At 39.3% G+C, this 15513-nt stretch overlaps 1 protein-coding gene across 7 annotated transcripts in view; it reads right to left on the reverse strand.

Annotated features, from left to right (window-relative positions):
- Positions 1-10394, reverse strand: part of klc1a (kinesin light chain 1a) — a 50350-nt gene extending 39956 nt beyond the window's left edge. For all 7 annotated transcript variants that reach the window (XM_062996107.1, XM_062996103.1, XM_062996108.1 and 4 more), the window contains exon 1: positions 10279-10394. The gene's annotated coding sequence lies outside the window, so the exon portion shown is untranslated. The remainder of the gene's footprint in view (positions 1-10278) is intronic.
- Positions 10395-15513: the final 5119 nt, after the last annotated feature.

The following is a 15513-nucleotide window of genomic DNA, read 5'->3' on the forward strand; positions in this document are numbered from 1 at the left end:
TGGTTTTTGTGTGTTGAACATGATGGCGAACAGGTTGAGACTGTCCTTTAAATCATCTTACACATATGAAGTATGTTTTGTAAATAAATGTTTTCCGCCATTCAAGTGTTAACATAATTTTGACTCACCTGGATATACTGTACAGTGTATCACAAAAGTGAGTACACCCCTCACATTTCTGCAAATATTTCATTATATCTTTTCATGGGACAACACTATAGACATGAAACTTGGATATAACTTAGAGTAGTCAGTGTAAAACTTGTATAGCAGTGTAGATTTACTGTCTTCTGAAAATAACTCAACACACAGCCATTAATGTCTAAATAGCTGGCAACATAAGTGAGTACACCCCACAGTGAACATGTCCAAATTGTGCCCAAATGTGTCGTTGTCCCTCCCTGGTGTCATGTGTCAAGGTCCCAGGTGTAAATGGGGAGCAGGGCTGTTAAATTTGGTGTTTTGGGTACAATTCTCTCATACTGGCAACTGGATATTCAACATGGCACCTCATGGCAAAGAACTCTCTGAGGATGTGAGAAATAGAATTGTTGCTCTCCACAAAGATGGCCTGGGCTATAAGAAGATTGCTAACACCCTGAAACTGAGCTTCAGCATGGTGGCCAAGGTCATACAGCGGTTTTCCAGGACAGGTTCCACTCGGAACAGGCTTCGCCAGGGTCGACCAAAGAAGTTGAGTCCACGTGTTCGGCGTCATATCCAGAGGTTGGCTTTAAAAAATAGACACATGAGTGCTGCCAGCATTGCTGCAGAGGTTGAAGACATGGGGGGTCAGCCTGTCAGTGCTCAGACCATACGCCGCACACTGCATCAACTCGGTCTGCATGGTCGTCATCCCAGAAGGAAGCTGACGCACAAGAAAGCCCGCAAACAGTTTGCTGAAGACAAGCAGTCCAAGAACATGGATTACTGGAATGCCCTGTGGTCTGACGAGACCAAGATGAACTTGTTTGGCTCAGATGGTGTCCAGCATGTGTGGCTGCGCCCTGGTGAGAAGTACAAGACAACTGTATCTTGCCTACAGTCAAGCATGGTGGTGGTAGCATCATGATCTTGGGCTGCATGAGTGTTGCTGGCACTGGGGAGCTGCAGTTCATTGAGGGAAACATGAATTCCAACATGTACTGTGACATTCTGAAACAGAGCATGATCCCCTCCCTTCGAAAACTGGGCCTCATGGCAGTTTTCCAACAGGATAACGACCCCAAACACAACCTCCAAGATGACAACTGCCTTGCTGAGGAAGCTGAAGGTAAAGGTGATAGACTAAACCCAATTGAGCACCTGTGGCGCATCCTCAAGTGGAAGGTGGAGGAGTTCAAGGTGTCTAACATCCACCAGCTCCGTGATGTCATCATGGAGGAGTGGAAGAGGATTCCAGTAGCAACCTGTGCAGCTCTGGTGAATTCCATGCCCAGGAGGGTTAAGGCAGTGCTGGATAATAATGGTGGTCACACAAAATATTGACACTTTGGGCACAATTTGGACATGTTCACTGTGGGGTGTACTCACTTATGTTGCCAGCCATTTAGACATTAATGGCTGTGTGTTGAGTTATTTTCAGAAGACAGTAAATCTACACTGCTATACAAGCTGTACACTGACTACTCTAAGTTATATCCAAGTTTCATGTCTATATAGTGTTGTCCCATAAAAAGATATAATGAAATATTTGCAGAAATGTGAGGGGTGTACTCACTTTTGTGATACACTGTATATGTAAACCAGCTTTTACATACCACAGACCATAGTCTAAACAATGCTGATCTTTGGATGAGAGACTATCCCTTACATTTGAATATCTTTTCCATTTCCTCCAATCTTGATTTGCCAATAGCCAGTCTGTGTCGTATTAATCCAATCAGGCAAACTATTAAAGGACTCCGCCCACCCTATTGTATATTATTTGGATTGTGAATTTCTCTCAACATTGCAATTAGACTAACAGGGTATGGTACAGTGTGTTGTCTCAAAAATTGCCCACTAAATGTAAGTTCAAAAAACGTGTAACTAATAAAGTGCTTGGTTAGTGTACACCAGTAGCCCCAAAAATTATTTATTGTAGAAATTGAGTATAATTTCATAATTATAGAACACAGACTGTGTCATGATCACTGATTAACTAGACATGACTGTTGAGATTGAGGATTAACTATTGCCAATGCCAGCTTATAACAAATTTAAAAAATAACCAAAACTAGTATACTAAAAGTGCTTACTGTGTGTGTATGTGTGTAAATTTTTAATGGTTTGGGGTTTGGGTTTGATTTGATCTAAAAGGTTTAAGAATTGGTCTTTAAAAATCTGCAGTAGTTGTATATCTGATCTGTCCTCCAGACACAATGACAGCATTATGTCAAAAAGAACAAGACAAAGCAAGAGCTGGCACAATGCAGGACCACGCCAATACGTAATGCTATTGCTTTCAACAGACATTTGTTTCTTTTATAAAGTAGCTTAGTATTTGTCCTTTATTATCTTCAACATAATCACATTTCTTTATTCAGCCTCTACAAAGTTAGATTTAGACAGCAGCCTTGAATAAGAATTCATATCTATCTATCTATTAGGGATGTAACGATACACTCTACCCATGATGCGATACAATTCACGGTACTGGGTTCACAATACGATTTTCCCCCGATTTTTTAAAACAAAATGAAATTGAAGACAAATTATGAGTTTTTTGTGCTTATCTTTTATTCATCTAAATAATGAATGCTCTTTTATTTCTGAGTTAGGTACAAACTATGCCAAATAATGCTTACTGTGTAAAAAACTGAAATGAAATTTTAAGACAAATCCAACATTATAAAAATAAATGAATAATACAAATAAAGAAAGTATCCTCACATAAATACATTTGGCAGGAAAATCCCCTACCTGGCAACTTTGTGAAGTGCCGTCAACCAGGCGAGGTGAATAGCGCCAGTGCCCTGCTGTTTAAAGTGAATATCGATTCATCTTAAATGAATAACCAATTCGAATCGTGGCACCTGTGCACCGATTTTAAACTGTCTTGTGGAGCATCATTACATCCCTACCATCTATCTATCTATCTATCTATCTATCTATCTATCTATCTATCTATCTATCTATCTATCTATCTATCTATCTATATCTATATCTATATCTATATCAACATCTATTTATTGAATTCATGTGTTTCAGCCACAACAATTGCAAACAAATGCAAACATCAATTAAGGCTTTCCTGATCAACATCACTGACCAGTCAAACAAATGTTTTGACAGAACAGGCACAAATTCCCACAGACATACTGTTTGTGTTTTAAATGAAATGTCTGACAAGCCCATGTTTAGATGTTCAAATACAGTAGTTATTGGCCATAAAGTGTTTAATATAGTTTCTTCCATTTTTTTTGGCTAAGTCTGGGGGGAGAAAGGAAATTATTGGGTGATGTGCCTTGTTTGATTTACACTACACATGCTGTTTAGAGTTCAGGCAGAACAGTTCTTGCTTTAGTTTAATTAGAGCACATTTTCTAAAAACAGTAATAAACCTTAAACCAAAGCATGGCTGCTTATCCTGGGAATTTAAAAACAGCTAATCCACAAAGTCTTACACAGATGTTGACCATAAATAAACCGATTGTGTTGGAAAGGTAATGTGTTGCAGGAAAGTAAAAAGGGGTTAAACGACTCAGTCTCTGAGTCATGTTCTGAATGTCATTTGTATAAAGGGGCTGGTCTTTTAGTTTAAATGCACATAAAATTGTTTTATAGGGAAATAATCTTTTATGTAAGCAAACTGAAATAATGGAATATAAAAATAATGTTGGGCCTGAATACTTAAAGCATATTTATTCCTAATAACTGTTATAACACTTCATATAATTCTAAATAGAATAAAGCATGAGGTTGAAAGAGAGAGCGGAGCGGATGTAGGAATAATGATCATACAGGAATGGTTAGTGCGTAAATCTGATCAAGCTGCAGCGTGACTCACAGCTCACAGAGCTGTTCACCAGGAAACACTCTTCTGAACTCATCAGCAGGAGGGGACAAACTGTGAATGCTAACAACTGTGATAACACCTTCGTGCATACTTTCTCTGCTGGGGACGATGACATCACATAGCAACATCGAAGGGAGACAATGCTAACTCACAAGGGGCAAGATATGGTAGGAATAACAGTATGTGTACACTGATCACTGCTCAGCTCTGTATAACGTTTATCATCTCTGTCTCTGATGTTACAAAACCTTTACCCATATCTCCCCTAAATCTGTTAGTGCTGTTAAATACTGTTTACTGAGCCTGCACAACATGAATAAAAACAGCATTTAGTGATTACATGGCCACATATCGAGATATGATTTGCCTGACACAGCTAAGTTCCAAAGGCTGTACATTCACAGAACAGAATTAAAAAGACAAGAAAATGTGGAAACAATCTGTTAATATATCAGTACTATTCCAACCCTGGGTCATGAGCCGAAAAAAATGGGTCTCAGAGAAAAATAATAATAATTAAATAAACATATACGCAAACACCCCCTTGTGGAGGCTTTATGCTACATCTTGTAAATCATAGTGGGACCAGACTGTACAGAGACAGTAGGATGCAGTGTTTGTGTTGCCTGGGTCACGTAAAAACATCATGGACAAAATGTGGGTGGCTTGAAAAAAAGTTTGAAAAACCCTGATCTAGACTGTCTGGCCAAACCTATGTGGATACCTGACCACGAGCTTGCTGGACATCCCATTTCAAAACCATGAGTATTTATGTGGAGTCCCTACACCCAAAACAACTAGACCAGTCCTCACTATTTTGGAAAGCTTTGCCACAAGTCTTTGGGAATTTATGCAATTCAGTCAAAACAGTCTTTTTCGTTCAGGCACAGATGCTGACTTAGAATCAATGTTCCAAATTATCCCAAAGGTGATAAATGGGGTTAAAGTCAGGGCTCTGTGTAGGCTACTAGAATTCCTTCATAAGAAACTTGTGAAACCATGTCTTTAAAGGTCTTGCTTTGTACACAAAGGCATAGTCATGCTGTTACAGCAAAGGATCTTTCCCAAACTGTTGCCATAACATTACTGGATTTACCTTTAATTTCACTGTGATACTAAAATAAGGTTTTGATTTCTACAGCAATCAAGCCTATTTTCTGCATACTTCTATAACCAAGTATGATTTTCTGGGACATACACACTTTTTATTTTAAGCAATTTTGTTTGTTTGTGTATTTTATGGTTTAACGCCATGTTAACACATTGGTTACATTCATGGCAGGATCATTGAAGTTTTTTATTTATTTATATATTTTTCCAAGTCATAGTCTTTCTTGTTTCATTTTTGTTTTATTTATCTTCATATGTGAGTCCTCAGTTTTATATTCATGAATGGTTGGTTTATTTTAAGCTCTAACTTTAAAATGTTCTTCCAAGATGATTGCCACTGTCAGTAAGCTTACTTAACTGCCCCTTTAACATACATTTAGTGTGACTGATGTGAAATATGCAATTAGGGTCCTTGTACAGAAATGTATTAAAGAGAAAAATGTATTGCTGGACTTGGAAACAATCATAATTCCTGTGCTATACTGCACCATTAAAAGCCACTTTCTCCACTTCTTTAAACCCAATACTAAGTGTTGCATTGGTGCATTAATCATTTGCATATTGCAGTACATACTAATTTGCACCTTTGACAGGTGCTTGTACCTTTATATTTACATAGGACAGTGTTTCCAAAAGCCTTCTGCAGAATGTCAAATCTTCATCAATAAAATGTCACATAACAGTAGATTTCTGGATGGTATACAAACAGTATTATTATTAAAACTATGCTTCGTGTTTATTTAATTTTCTTTTATTATGTGTGTTTAGTAAAGATCCCAGCATGTGGTAATACCACTGACTCAATCCATGTGAAGCCACGTCACGAATACTGATAAACTCATCCATATGTCTGCAATATGGTACTTTTTAAAATAAAACCTGAATTATCTCTAAAAGGTCACATGGCACAATGTGCAAACTGTCTTATTGATGCTGAGGTTGTGTAGGCAGTAAAACACTTCGCAAATCAATACATGTTTACCTGTCACAACTCTGGAATTGCCCTCTTTTGTAACAAATCTTATGCAACAAAAGTTCTTGATAGGTTAGGATTATTTTAACTCCACTTAAAAAAGACAAACAGAAACAAGTCTTCCACTATCTGTAATGATACAAACATACAATGCTGGTTATCTATTGTTTTTTTTTTTTTACTTAAATGAACTAAATTCAGAGGTACACCACACACAAATGTACATGAGAACTGTATTTCAGACTTTTTGTATGTGATGCTGTTTACATTTTCAACGCCTATAACTGACTCTACTCCTAACAGCAAGCAAAAAAAAAACAACGCTACTGGTAGTGCAAAAACAGGAAGCATGTCAAAACTGAATATTGACCTGACTGTTCAGAGAAAGAATTAAAGGACCTGTTTGTTTATGTCCTCTTTATCTGGACTGTAGAGCTGAGAAAGCACTGTTAAATGCACTGTTTGTGTTAATAATCTCTTAATGCAACTGTGGTACTCAATATGTATAAGTCAAGTCAAATGTATTTATATACAGTGCCTTGCAAAAGTATTCAGCCCCCTTGAACTTTTCAACCTTTTGCCACATTTCAGGCTTTAAACATAAAGATATGAAATTGTAATTTTTTGTGAAGAATCAACAACAAGCGGGACACAATCGTGAAGTGGAACGAAATTTATTGGATATTTTAAACTTTTTTTAGAAATAAAAAACTGAAAAGTGGGGCGTGCAATATTATTCAGCCCCCTTGCGTTAATACTTTGTAGCGCCACCTTTTGCTGCGATTACAGCTGCAAGTCGCTTGGGGTATGTCTCTATCAGTTTTGCACATCGAGAGACAGACATTTTTGCCCATTCTTTCTTGCAAAACAGCTCGAGCTCAGTGAGGTTGGATGGAGAGCGTTTGTGAACAGCAGTTTTCAGCTCTTTCCACAGATTCTCGATGGGATTCAGGTCTGGACTTTGACTTGGCCATTCTAACACCTGGATACGTTTATTTGTGAACCATTCCATTGTAGATTTTGCTTTATGTTTTGGATCATTGTCTTGTTGGAAGATAAATCTCCGTCCCAGTCTCAGGTCTTTTGCAGACTGCAACAGGTTTTCTTCCAGAATGGTCCTGTATTTGGCTCCATCCATCTTCCCATCAATTTTAACCATCTTCCCTGTCCCTGCTGAAGAAAAGCAGGCCCAAACCATGATGCTGCCACCACCATGTTTGACAGTGGGGATGGTGTGTTCAGGGTGATGAGCTGTGTTGCTTTTACGCCAAACATAACGTTTTGCATTGTGGCCAAAAAGTTCGATTTTGGTTTCATCTGACCAGAGCACCTTCTTCCACATGTTTGGTGTGTCTCCCAGGTGACTTTTTATAGATATCTTTGAGAAATGGCTTTCTTCTTGCCACTCTTCCATAAAGGCCAGATTTGTGCAGTGTACGACTGATTGTGTCCTATGGACAGAGTCTCCCACCTCAGCTGTAGATCTCTGCAGTTCATTCAGAGTGATCATGGGCCTCTTGGCTGCATCTCGGATCAGTCTTCTCCTTGTTTGAGCTGAAAGTTTAGAGGGACGGCCGGGTCTTGGTAGATTTGCAGTGGTCTGATACTCCTTCCATTTCAATATGATCGCTTGCACAGTGCTCCTTGAGATGTTTAAAGCTTGGGAAATCTTTTTGTATCCAAATCCGGCTTTAAACTTCTCCACAACAGTATCTCGGACCTGCCTGGTGTGTTCCTTGGTCTTCATGATGCTCTCTGCGCTTTAAACAGAACTCTGAGACTGTCACAGAGCAGGTGCATTTATACGGAGACTTGATTACACACAGGTGGATTCTATTTATCACCATCAGTCATTTAGGTCAACATTGGATCATTCAGAGATCCTCACTGAACTTCTGGAGTGAGTTTGCTGCACTGAAAGTAAAGGGGCTGAATAATATTGCACGCCCCACTTTTTAGTTTTTTATTTCTAAAAAAAGTTTAAAATATCCAATAAATTTCGTTCTACTTCACGATTGTGTCCCACTTGTTGTTGATTCTTCACAAAAAATTACAATTTCATATCGTTATGTTTGAAGCCTGAAATGTGGCAAAAGGTTGAAAAGTTCAAGGGGGCTGAATACTTTTGCAAGGCACTGTAGCGCATTTTACAATGGACATTGTCTCAAAGCAACTTTACAGAATCCAGGACCAACAGACCAAAAACCCCTATTAAGCAAGCTGAGGGCGACAGTGGCAAGAAAAAACTCACTTAAAATTACAGGAAGAAACCTTAAGAGGAACCAGACTCAGCAGGGACCTTCATTCTTCTTGGGTGGCCTGGAGGATACTTTAAATAAATAGGATTTACACAAATCATACAAACACAAAATTTTATAAAAAAAATCTATAAACTGAACTGAAAGTTATAACTAGCAAAAAAATAAGTTCTTCATTATTCAGTCCAGTCTGTGATAAAGCCCATTGTAAGTTCTGGACATTTTTGGTGCAAACATGCCACATCCCATCACATCTAGTAGAACAGCATTGTTGGCACAGCAGTCTCGACTTGCAGTCTTTAACCTCGAGAGGGTGAACAGGTTTAAGACATTCAAAAATGAGGAACACTTTTACGTTTTCTGTTTAATGTACTTCCAGAGCAGTAACTCAAAAAGAGTTAAAGGATGACCAAAATACAGCAGTAATAATACAGCGGTGAAAACTCCTCAGTGAAGAAAACCAGAGGCACAATATGCAAAAGAGCGTATAGACTCAAGATTGCTCAACAGAGGGTGAAGGTGCTAGGCCTAGCCAATCTCTTGACTTGATTCTTATTAAAGATAAATGGAGCATTTTTAAATTGTATTTTAATTGGAAGAATTGAGAAATAAAGACAGTATGCTAAAAGGAATGAACTAACACAGACACAATGCTGCAAAAACTAATATTCGGTGTATTATTTCAATAATATCCCGGTACTAAGGATGCGTAAAACGACCAGGTGTTAAAGTTAGAAAGGCTTCTCATATGACAGCACAAATCAGAATGGAAAAAAGGTCAAATGCCAGTCCATCGCAGGGCAGACACACATACACACACACCCATTCACCTACAGGGCAATTCAGTGTCTCCAATTAATCTCATGTTTTTGGACTGTGGGAGGAAACCCTCGCAGACACGGAGAGAACATGCAAACTCCACACAGATAGGACCCGGACCACCTCGCCTGGGGATCAAACCCAGGACCTTCTTGCTGTAAGGCAACAGAGCCACCCACCGAGCCACCGTGCCACCCAGATAAGATCATCATCCACCAATTTAAAGAGACAACTGTTAGATAACAGTGACTACTGCAGAACTGCATCACCATTTAACTATGCACCAGTATAACCAAAGCAGCCAGTTGTTGTTGTTACATGGATACACGTGCTTAAACTAACTTTGCTCTGTTATGTGTAATTTGCTTATTAAATGATTTCGACTTTGAGTAAAAACTGTGTCCACATCTTCTATGCATCCATATGCAGAATTCATTTAATATAAGAAGACAGAACATGTGGATCTTGTTTACGTCTGCAGGCAACCAGCATTAGACATTCAAACGTGAATAAAACATGAAATAAACAGGAAAGTGTTGTTGATATGTAAGGTTTAACAATGTATAGGTATATATCTAGTTGGCTAGTCAGCTTTGAGTTAAATTACCAATTAGGGAACGGTTTTATAGCCTACCCTGATAATATGTTTACTTAGCCAAGAACACATTAAATTAATTTAGTATAACTTCCACAAACAGTGCAGCCTGCCTTCTTTAATTCCACCCAAAGTCAGTGGTACATCCTGTGCTAGTAACTAAGTAACCACAATCAACCAACAAGTCTGGCAGAACGAATTGCATTGCGGCTAACAAGCTGGCTAGCCAAATCTGCTAGCTTCTCGCTTAGCCAGTTCTATCAGTTACTAGTTTACAGTGCTCGTACTAACGTTAACTAACCTAGCTGGTGCTCAGTAAGTAGATCTCACTGTCTGCACATTGCTAAATTAAGCTCTGACCTAGCATTCGTACTTAAACCGCTAGCTAATGCTCGGGATTTGACATTAGACATGAGAGCAGTCAGGCACTCCCAGTCACTCAGCATAGTCAGTGGCTTAACTGCGATTATAAACCACAAATTAACATTACAATCAATTAGCGTACTAATTAAACAGCACTTACAGTGATGTAAAACATCCAGTCGTCGCCGTAGATTCCTTTAATACCAGCGCAAGCTGTTTTAAATGAAGATATTTAGATGGTAGTTTTAGGTCGGACTGTGAGTAGGCAGCCCATCCGGTGAGACACCACTCTCTCTCTCTCTCTCTCTCTCTCTCTCTGTGTGTGTGTGTGTGTGTGTGTGTGTGTGTGTGTGTGTGTGTGTGTGTGTGTGTGTGTGTGTGTGTGTGTGTGTGTGTGTGTGTGTGTGTGTGTGTGTGTGTGTTCTTACAGAGGAAGCTGGTTCAACAGTCTGTGTGATCTGCCCGAACCTAGACTACGTTGATTTCAAATGTGACATTCACAAAACAGTCTTTGATTACCATGATACACTTTTATAGTGTGATTATATAGTTGAACAGCGTCTTATTTACCACCATACACTACATACTATAGCAATATACTATATTAAGATAAGATAAGATAATCCTTTATTAGTCCCACAATGTGGAAATTCACATTGTTGCAGCAGCAAAGGGATAGTACAGCACTCAGTACAAAAAATAGACAATAAAAAATAAAAATAGTACAATGTATAACAATAATAATAAAAAGTCAGAAAAACTCTGAAAAATATTTACAAATATTTACAAATAACTGCACGTGAGAATATTGCACATTGTAATGAATAATGATTTAAAGTGTGTGTGTGATCTATCTGGAGCAGTGCTGGTTGTATAATCTAACAGCAGCAGGAAGGAAGGACCTGCGGTACCGCTCCTTCCCACATTTAGGGTGAAGCAGTCTATCACTGAAGGAGCTGCCCAGTGCTGCCAGAGTGTCATGCATGGGGTGGGAGTCATTCTCCAGCATGGATGCCAGCTTGGCTAACATCCTTCTGTCTCCCACCACCTGCACTGGGTCTAAGGGGCTCCCCAGGACAGAGCCGGCCCTCTTAATAAGTTTGTTCAGTCTCTTCCTGTCCGTTGTAGAGATGCTACTGCCCCAGCATACCACTCCGTAAAAGATGGCTGATGCCACCACTGTATCAAAGAAAGTCCTCAGGAGTGCCCCCCGCACTCCAAATGACCTCAGTCTCCTGAGTAGGTAGAGTCTACTCTGACCTTTTTTATAAAGTGCGTTAGTGTTAACTGACCAGTCCAGTTTGTTGTTTAGATGAACACCCAGGTACTTATAAGAGTCCACTCTCTCAATGTCCATTCCCTGGATGTTCACCGGTGGCAAGGTGGATCTGCACCTGCGGAAATCCACCACCAGTTCTTTGGTCTTTCCCACGTTTAACTGGAGGTGATTCTGCAGACACCAGTCCACGAAGTCCTGAATCAGTCCTCTGTACTCGCTGTCCTCGTCATTGTTTATAAGTCCGACAATTGCTGAGTCATCAGAGAACTTCTGGAGGTGACAGTCCGGTGATCTGTACATGAAGTCAGCCGTGTACAGGGTGAAGAGGAATGGTGCCAAGACCGTTCCCTGAGGGGCCCCTGTGCTGCTGACCACCATATCAGACACACAGTCCCGTGCCCTCACATACTGTGGTCGGTTGCTGAGGTAGTCCAGTATCCAATTGGACAGGTGACTGTCCACTCCAACATGATCCAGTTTGTCCTTCAGGAGCCCCGGCTGTATTGTGTTAAAAGCACTGGAGAAATCGAAGAAGGTGATTCTCACAGTGCTCCCAGGTTTCTCCAGGTGAGAAAGAGCTCCGTGTAACAGATGGATGATGGCATCATCCACCCCAACGCCAGGCTGGTAAGCAAACTGAAGAGGGTCCATGGATGCACCATGTTCTGCACCAGTATATACTGTGACATACCAGTGTACTGTATACTGAACCAATATGTACTGTCTTCTGTAGTAGTATACAGTATGGACTATATCAATATACTGTACTAATATGTGCTGTCTTCTGTATGTGTACTATATCAATACACTGAACCAATATGTACTGTAGTCTGTAATAGTATATGTAATATATCAACATACTGTACCAATATGTACTGTCTATTGTAGCAGTATGTGTACTATATCAACATACTGTACCAATATGTACTGTCTTTTGTAGCAGTATGTGTACTATATCAACATACTGTACCAATATGTACTGTCTGTTGTAGCAGTATGTGTACTATATCAACATACTGTACCAATATGTACTGTCTGTTGTAGCAGTATGTGTACTATATCAATATACTGTACTAATCAATATACTGTCTGCAATTTCCCTCTGGGATCAATAAAGTATTCTGATTCTGATTCTGATTCTAATATGTACTGTCTGTTGTAGCAGTATGTGTACTATATCAATATACTGTACTAATATGTGTTGTCTTCTGTAGCAGTATGTGTACTATATCAATATAATGAACCAATACGTACTGCATTCTGTACCAGTATAGCAGTATATGTACTATATTATTATACTGTACCAATATGTGATGTCTTCTGTAGTAGTGTAAGTACTTTATCAATACACTGAACCAATATGTACTGTCTTTTGTCGCAGTATGTGTACTATATTGATATACTGAACCAAATGTACTGTATTTTGTAGCTGTATAGCAGTATATGTACTATTACAGTACTATCACAGTGTGTACCCAGTAAGTGTACTATCCAAGTACACATACTTTACTGTCCTTTGTAGCAGTATATGTACTATATCAATATGCTGTACTAAAATGTGCTGTCTTCTGTTGCAGTATGTGTACCATATTAATATACTGAACCAATATGTACTGTATTCTGTAGCAGAATGTGTACTATATTAATATGCTGTACTAATATGTGCTGTCTTCTGTAGCAGTATGTGTACTATATCAATATACTGAACCAATATGTACTGTATTCTGTCGCAGTATAGCAGTATATATACTATCCCAGTACATATACACATACTGTACTCTCCTCTGTAGCGGTATATGTACTATATCAATATACTGAACCAATATGTACTGTATTCTGTAGCAGTATCTGCACTATCCCAGTATACTATATCAATATGTAATGACGTCTGTAACAGTATACGTTCTATCCCACTACATTACATTAATATGTACTGTCTTCTATAACAGTAAATATTCTGTATCAGTACAGTGAAATGATATTTACTGTCTTCTGTAGCAGTATATGTCACATCACATAAATACACAGTCACGCTTTGTAATGGCTGGCTGCACTGATGGGTCAGCTTTTTACAATGCTCTCTGTCTCGTGTTGCCTGTAGCAGACTAGCCCCTGATAACACAATTCATAATCCGATGTGTCTTCTGTAGCAGTATATATACTATAATCAATACACTCTACTAATATGTACTGTTTTCTGCATCAGTGTATGTTCTCTATCAATAAACTGTACCAATATGTACTATATCAATATACTATACCAATATTCACTGTCATCTGCAGCAATATATGTACATCCCAATATATTGTATAGATATGTAAATTTTTGGAAGCAGTATATGTACTACCTGAGTATACTATACCAATACAGTATGTACTATCCCAACATACTGTACTAAAATTCAATGTCTACTGAATCAGTTAATGTACTGTATTAATTTATACTGTATACTGAATCAATTGATATTGTCTCCTGTAGTGATTATATGTACAGGGGTTGGACAAAATAACTGAAACACCTGGTTTTAGAACACAATAATTTATTAGTATGGTGTAGGGCCTCCTTTTGCGGCCAATACAGCGTCAATTCGTCTTGGAAATGACATGTACAAGTCCTGCACAGTGGTCAGAGGGATTTTAAGCCATTCTTCTTGCAGGATAGTGGCCAGGTCACTACGTGATGCTGGTGGAGGAAAACGTTTCCTGACTCGCTTCTCCAAAACACCCCAAAGTGGCTCAATAATATTTAGATCTGGTGACTGTGCAGGCCATGGGAGATGTTCAACTTCACTTTCATGTTCATCAAACCAATCTTTCACCAGTCTTGCTGTGTGTATTGGTGCATTGTCATCCTGATACACGGCACCGCCATTGGATGCACATGGTCCTCCAGAATGGTTCGGTAGTCCTTGGCAGTGACGCGCCCATCTAGCACAAGTATTGGGCCAAGGGAATGCCATGATATGGCAGCCCAAACCATCACTGATCCACCCCCATGCTTCACTCTGGGCATGCAACAGTCTGGGTGGTACGCTTCTTTGGGCCTTCTCCACACCGTAACTCTCCCGGATGTGGGGAAAACAGTAAAGGTGGACTCATCAGAGAACAATACATGTTTCACATTGTCCACAGCCCAAGATTTGCGCTCCTTGCACCATTGAAACCGACGTTTGGCATTGGCACGAGTGACCAAAGGTTTGGCTATAGCAGCCCGGCCGTGTATATTGACCCTGTGGAGCTCCCGATGGACAGTTCTGGTGGAAACAGGAGAGTTGAGGTGCACATTTAATTCTGCCGTGATTTGGGCAGCCGTGGTTTTATGTTTTTTGGATACAATCCGGGTTAGCACCCGAACATCCCTTTCAGACAGCTTCCTCTTGCGTCCACAGTTAATCCTGTTGGATGTGGTTTGTCCTTCTTGGTGGTATGCTGACATTACCCTGGATACCGTGGCTCTTGATACATCACAAAGACTTGCTGTCTTGGTCACAGATGCGCCAGCAAGACGTGCACCAACAATTTGTCCTCTTTTGAACTCTGGTATGTCACCCATAATGTTGTGTGCATTGCAATATTTTGAGCAAAACTGTGCTCTTACCCTGCTAATTGAACCTTCACACTCTGCTCTTACTGGTGCAATGTGCAATTAATGAAGATTGGTCACCAGACTGGTCCAATTTAGCCATGAAACCTCCCACACTAAAATGACAGGTGTTTCAGTTATTTTGTCCAACCCCTGTATATCCTAATTTTCTGTATAGTGAACCAGTATACAGTATATTGCCTTATGCAGTGATATATGTACTATCCCAATCTTCTATATAACTTATCAATGTCCTGTTTCTGTAGCAGTATATGTACCATGACAATATACTGTATACTGAACCATTATACTGTATCAGTATGCCGTTTCTGTAACTGTGTATGTACAATCCTAATATACTTAACCAATGTCCTGTTTAATTAGTGTGTACTATCCCAATATGTACCATCATCTGTAGCAGTATATTCACTATTCTAGTATATTGAATCAATATGAACTGTTCGTCTCCTACTATATACTATATACTAAACCAATACATATAATCGTAATATACTGTACCAGTAAGTATTTTT

Source organism: Trichomycterus rosablanca, chromosome 5 (genome assembly GCF_030014385.1).
Source record: "Trichomycterus rosablanca isolate fTriRos1 chromosome 5, fTriRos1.hap1, whole genome shotgun sequence".
Lineage (NCBI taxonomy): Eukaryota > Metazoa > Chordata > Actinopteri > Siluriformes > Trichomycteridae > Trichomycterus > Trichomycterus rosablanca.